The sequence below is a fragment of the Pundamilia nyererei genome, unplaced genomic scaffold (assembly GCF_000239375.1).
Source record: "Pundamilia nyererei isolate P.nyererei 1_Seehausen unplaced genomic scaffold, PunNye1.0 scaffold00354, whole genome shotgun sequence".
NCBI lineage: Eukaryota > Metazoa > Chordata > Actinopteri > Cichliformes > Cichlidae > Pundamilia > Pundamilia nyererei.
Window position 1 is genome coordinate 425,472 of NW_005187755.1, and position 6,569 is coordinate 432,040.

The window sequence follows — 6,569 nt, forward strand, 5'->3', positions numbered from 1 at the left end:
TATAAATATAGGTAACCGTCTGACCTTTAGATGGCAGCAATTGTCCAGTGACTAATTCAATTTCATGCTTGAATGACTGGACAGTAAGATGTAGCTTCTACTCCTGAACCTACAGTACATGGCCCATGTCCTCCAAGACCTTCAGCTTAAAAGTCTTTATAGGACCATTAAGGCGTGATGTTCAGGTGTTGGAGCATTTTTCCTCTTTCAGTCAATCAATTAAAAGCCTTGCATGTAAGTGATGAAGTACAAAGACTAGTGTACCACAACAGCGAAGAAATAAGGGTTCAGGTCACAGTAAGCTCTGATGTAAAGGTTCATTAGCTTTTAAAAAGGAGCGGAAGCTCATGTTGGGCAAAGACAATAAAATCATGATCACAGCTGGAAGTCCCGAGGCATGTGCCAGTTAAAACCTCACAAGTGTCTGGAGGGCAGCCAATCTGACAGATGTGAAGATGTGCGTACAAGTCAAGGTCAAGACAAAACTTTGGTGAGGCAGCTGGTGAAAGAAGCTGGGGAGCAGTGACTCCTCAGTGAACTCAGAATGGTCCATGGGGCAGATTCCTGCTCATGATTGTGGGAACAAGGTTGAAAGTTAAGTCTGAATAACGTCTTCATTCAGGTCAACTTTTAATTCTCTCTAAAAACTGTAGAAAACTGAGACTGTAGATGAAATTCTTTTCAACATCTATTAATGTACTGATTAAAAAAAATCAGATCTGTATTCTATAACACATTAGAAAGTGGTTAGAAATTTCTTATCACAATATTCCAGAATGAAAAATGTCCATCAGGATATCACAGAGCACAAAGTAACATTAACAATATTGAGCTGTCCAAATCCACTAGATGTTTAATTTACTGGAAAGTAAACCAAAAAGTCTGACAACCATCAGAAACGTCAGTGACTAAAGCGTGTGACTTCCTGAAAGGAGCCGAAAGATTCACTCTACTTATTAAATTCAAATATACTGGTCAACAGAAAATCAGTGATGTCTGCAAAATCAATTTTGATGGCTTTCCTTATTTTTTTTTGTTATAAATGATGTCACACAGCAGCCAATCTGAAAGATGTTATACAACAGAAGTCTAGACTGCCTGGCCTTAATGAGTGAATGAACTATTAAAGCACATCTATACAGTGCCCTTATGTGAACCAAAATTTCAGAAGCGGGACCACGTCTCCAAACATGCTCCTTCCGGTTCTTATCTATATATGTTCCCCCAGTTCTACAAGCTGTTCATTCTGGTTTACATGCCCCACCCACCTTCCCCTTTCCAATTCTTTAACTTCTTCACTTCAATTTAGTACATGGGAATCTGCTAGGCCTGGGAGCCGCCGCCAGTCCCTTTGGAGGCCTTCCCCAAACCGCAGCTTAATTCATGTCATTCATTATCTACTAAAATGCTGTCAAACCTAAATTGAGGACGTGGGCCCAGCTAGCATGAACTAAAATCTAATTGAGATGCTTTGGCATGACCTTAAATCTGCAAAAAAAGACTTTTGACATTACTGTGTGGGTGTTATGCCAGTCACATCTATACATCTATCCACATCTATACTAAGCAGTCAAAAACATTTGGTGATGTATGTTCTATAAGAAGAAACCTTTTGACAAAATAATCATGAGAGTTTTCAGATCTTTAGTCATGCTAAATTTCAGTGTTTAGCCAATCAAGCGGCAAATATTTTAATCGCTTGTTTTTAAATGAAATTAATTTAGTATTCTCACTCTTTGGTCAAATGTCTCGAAAAACATGTCTCTTTGTATGTTTTGTCCTCTTATAAGCTAATGTAAACTGAGATATTGTTAAAAGGCAAATATGCAAGTGATTGTAGCTTTAACACAGCTTATAGGCTTTAGAAAAGAAGCTGATGGAGTGCATAATAGGAGATTTACACTAATGCAGCTTGAAATCCCCTACATCAGAGATAACAGAGTTTTCATAATAATCCTACATATAATTCAGCTATGCATCTTGAATAGTAAAATCTTTGTTACCCAAAGAAAGACGTATCAAAAGAGCCAAATTTGTCTTATTTGTAACTAATCATCAAATACCTCAGGTCCCCATTGTTGCATCTGTGTTTACATTTCCAAATGGGAAATTCTTCGAATTTGTTTGCTTCTTCTTCTGCATTTGTAAGATAAGTTGTGTGTACATCACTCTCAATAGGAGCTGAGAGAGACATGCAAGCCCATGTCCAAAACAAATCACACGAGCTAGGTAAATATTTTTGAGGTAGGGGGTGAAAAGGAGCACAAGAAAGACAAACACAATCAGCATGAAAAGGTCTGCAGATGTCTGCCGGCTGTTGCAGTATCAGATAGTGGATTTGTTATTTTCACTGTGCAGTGCCATTTGAGCCCATTTCCACAGGCAGCGATCTTATCAGATGTTTTCCTACATAATGCAATCAAAAATGGACAGACCACAGACAAAAAGCTGTGGTGTGCTGTGCATATTCGGTGATATCTCTAACAGTCTGACAGAGCCACTACCAGCTGAGACGCCTGACTCATCTCTCCAAATTACAACCATGCAGCTTTACAGTTGTAGGCAGAGGTTTACATACACTCACATGTAGATCAACCACTCTTCTTGAAAGAATAAAGTGGTTGGTTTCCTGGCATGGACCTGGCTATTAAGCATAATCCACAAATTTTCAGTACAGTTGATGTCAGGGCTTTGGGAAAACCATTTCATAAGTTTAATGCTAGACTGATTTATTCATTCCAAAACCAGTTTTGATTAACATGTTTGTGATCATTTCCTGTTTGAACACTCAACTCTGTACCTGTTTTAACTGTCTAGCTGTTCAGTTGAGATTAATTTGAAGAGATTGTAATCCTCCTCCTTCATTGTTCCATCTACTTTGAGCAATGTAGTAGTACCACTGACAGTAAAACAGACCCAGAACATGATGCTACCACCACCACCGTGCTTGACAGCTGGTACCGTGTTTTTAGGTTTGAAATCGTCACCTTTACGCTTCTAAACATACATCTTGGCATTAGGGCAGATAGCTCAATCTTTGTCCTGCTGGACCATAAAACTTGTCTCTGGAAGGAATTGGCTTTTCTATGTTCACCGCTGCAAATGTCTGCGAGCTTGAAGGTGTTGATTTTGCAGCAAAAGGTATTTTTTTTGTCTGTACCCTCTCAGTCCATGGCGATGTAAAACTCTCTTCAGTGTGGACAGTGACACTGGTGTTCCAGCAGTTTCCAGTTTATGACAGACTTGAACTCTGGTAGTTCCTGGGTTGTTTTTTAACATCCGTATAAATTTCCTCTTATCTGAGGGTTGCTGTTTGATCTAATGATCTTGGAATCTGCAGTTGTTAATAAATGCCTCTAAGAGACTTTTTAAGAGATCTGTCTCTTTCTCCTGTCAGGTTTACTGTTTTCCCCCTCATAAAATCCAGCAATTGGTATGATCACAAGCCAGACAGCAAGCTAATGCAACTGCCCAAGCATACAAAGAGCACAATAGACTGGGACAATGCTCAAAATCATAGGAGCAGGAGTATTTCAGCAGTTTTATATATTCCATAAATTATCATAAAAAGAGTATGTAATAGTCCAAAACCATTGGAGCACTGTGGTGATTTGAATTACAGTGTGGGAAAGCAGAAGCACCAAAAACAAAAATCACATGCAGGCCCACGAGTGAACTTGACGCTTCATTCTCAGCTTCAGTCTCTGGGGTTCTTTTTTCAGACATTACGTAGCCTCCCCTGAACCGTAGCAAATGCTCTAATTTGAGTTTGCAGTGTTTACCCGTCCAAAAGCAGGGCCGATGCCCAATAAAATCCCATTAATCCAGCCAATGTCAGCCTATCCCCACAGACACCGGATGAGAGGTGGGGCACTTTCTGGATAGATAGGCATTCCATTACAGAGTCAGTACTTAAATACTTTTGAGTTGGTTTGAAGTTTGTGATCATTATGGATGTGAATAATCCAATCAACCCCCCTTCCCACTTATTCATCAGCCTTCAGTTTTAACCTGCTGATGCTGGCCCCTTTGGAGAGCCTGATGTTCAAACTGTCACATCCTGACACGAGCACTCACTCTGAAACTCCGAACCTCTCCAGTGTCTCTGTCTGCCTTTAAGCTGGTTTGTTCCTTCAGTCTTCAATGCTCCATCTATCATCCTCTCTCTACAGCAGAGGACATTTGAATCATGATGCAGATGATGGTAATTTGGCTCGGCTCATGTAAAAATAAAATTTCCATCACTCTCTCAAGGTTATTATCAACTAATATGAAAATTGCTGACAGTAAATCATAGTCTCGATCAAGAATGAATGTTAAGTACAATGATGATGCATTGGAACCAGTTCTGTTGGGCCAAAAATAGAAACATTCATTAGTTATTGCTTGTTTTGCAGGCTACCATCTCAGCATCCAAATCATTGTTAGATGTAGAGAGAGAGCGATAGCGAGCGCTTGTGGGCTGAATAAGAATCACGAGCTGTGGATAGAGGAGAGGCTAAATTTGGCACATGTGCATTAGAGGTGTTCACACTACAGGACAAGGTGAAGGTGAGCTTAGCCAGCAGACCCACCGGCAATCGCTCTCCCAAACAGCCTGTTCACCTTGCCGGAACTCAGTCACACACTTATGAGTAAGCAGCTCGACACATACAAAGTTAGGTTTTGATTGACACTTCAATCTGCAGGCTGTATGACTCTGGGGATGTCAGTGTTGGTCTGTAAATGAACTGCTTTGGTCCTGCTTAGGATCACCATTATTAAACTGTTATCATAATATCATTGCTCCAAGCACAGCCTCACAGAGCTGCACACATGGATGAAGACTCTTGTCACTGCTTCATATTTTCAACATTTCTGGAAGTAAAATGTACCTTCTGGCTGCTTCTGAGTTCCTAAAAAGGTGATAATCTACTATTTACACCTGTAAAGTATTATTTAGTACAATTTGGGTTTCACTGCCATCACATTATCCTAATAAGAGGAGCTGCTGTTGACGAACTTCATGATTGAAGGCTTTTTTCCCGTCCCCCGACTGCTGTCTGCTCTCTTGTTATGATGTTCCCAGATATGAAAGCTGAATATTGCTGACATTATTCATCCACCTCCAGGGAACAATAAGGCGTGCGACATACTTCGAACCTCAAAAAGCAAATAAAAAATATTGAGGAGAAAGTCGCCCTTGGGGAAATTTATTTATTTACTTAGTTTATATTCTGTGGTGTCAGCATACTCCTCTGCCACCTGGGGCTCTAAATATGTTAAGTGAAAAATATAGGGCCATCAACTCTTTTTTTTTCTCCCCGATTTTTTTTATAACTGCCATAAAAGTATATTCATCTGACAAGCCAAGAAGGTTTATTTCTCTTTTGCGTGTGTTTGATGAAACTGAAGTTTGGCAGAGTCAGCTTGATGTTCTGAAACTTTCTCACATAAAACTGTAATCTATCTTGTCATAGGGGTAAAAAGCTAAGAATAGGTCTCCTCTCTCTTCTCGCCAGATAAAAGTAATGACCTCTCCTTTTTAATTTGCCTCACTATAATAAATGTAAAATAATCTCCCCCTCCCCCTTATCAGCCTCCTTTTTTTTCTTTCTTATGAACGTCCCGCTCTGTTCCCGACTGTAATGGCACGAGTATTTTCAGCACTGTGGAGGAGCATGAATGGATGATGAAGCCATTTACCTCAGTGACTGCTCATGCTCCTCATTCATCAGTCTACCCCTCTTGTAATGTAAAGCGATCTGTTATTGCACTTGATAGGGAAATTTCCTTTCCATTTTCTCCCTTCACAAGATGAGAATGGGGTCAGAGAAGGTAGAAATTTGGTGTCATGTTCAAGGGCACCCAACTTCAGAGGGAAAAATATAACTGGTCACTATGCTGTAATCATTCCTAAATTATTCCCCCCCCCCCAAAAAAAAACAGATTTCATTGCTTGACTGATTAAATATCAAGGAAACAGCGTTGTCCAGTAAAATGCTTTGATTCAGAGAGAAAGCACAGAGTGTACTCAAAATATCAAGAAACTTTAAGCAGCTGGACAGTGGTTACTGCAACTTAATCAACATTGGGCAAGTCAACTTCTAAGGGGACACAAGCCCTTAAATCAGTCTTGATGATATGGTAGAAAGAGTGCGGCACGATATATAGCAATGTGGAAAACTTTTGAGTCACCCACTGAAGGCAAAAACAAAATTTGTGCAATTCTAAGCCTGAAACGTAATATTTGATATGACAACCTTTATTCTTCAACATAGCCTGAACTTTCTTAGGCATTGTTTCTTGTAATTTTTTAAGTAGTCTTTAGGAATAGTTTTTCAGGCTTCCTTGACAGAGCCTTCACTGTGAGCCTTCACAGATGGCTGCTCACTGTTGTACCTCTCTCATGACCTCCTCTATACAGGGAGTGCAGAATTATTAGGCAAATGAGTATTTTGTCCACATCATCCTCTTCATGCATGTTGTCTTACTCCAAGCTGTATAGGCTCAAAAGCCTACTACCAATTAAGCATATTAGGTGATGTGCATCTCTGTAATGAGAAGGGGTGTGGTCTAATGACATCAAC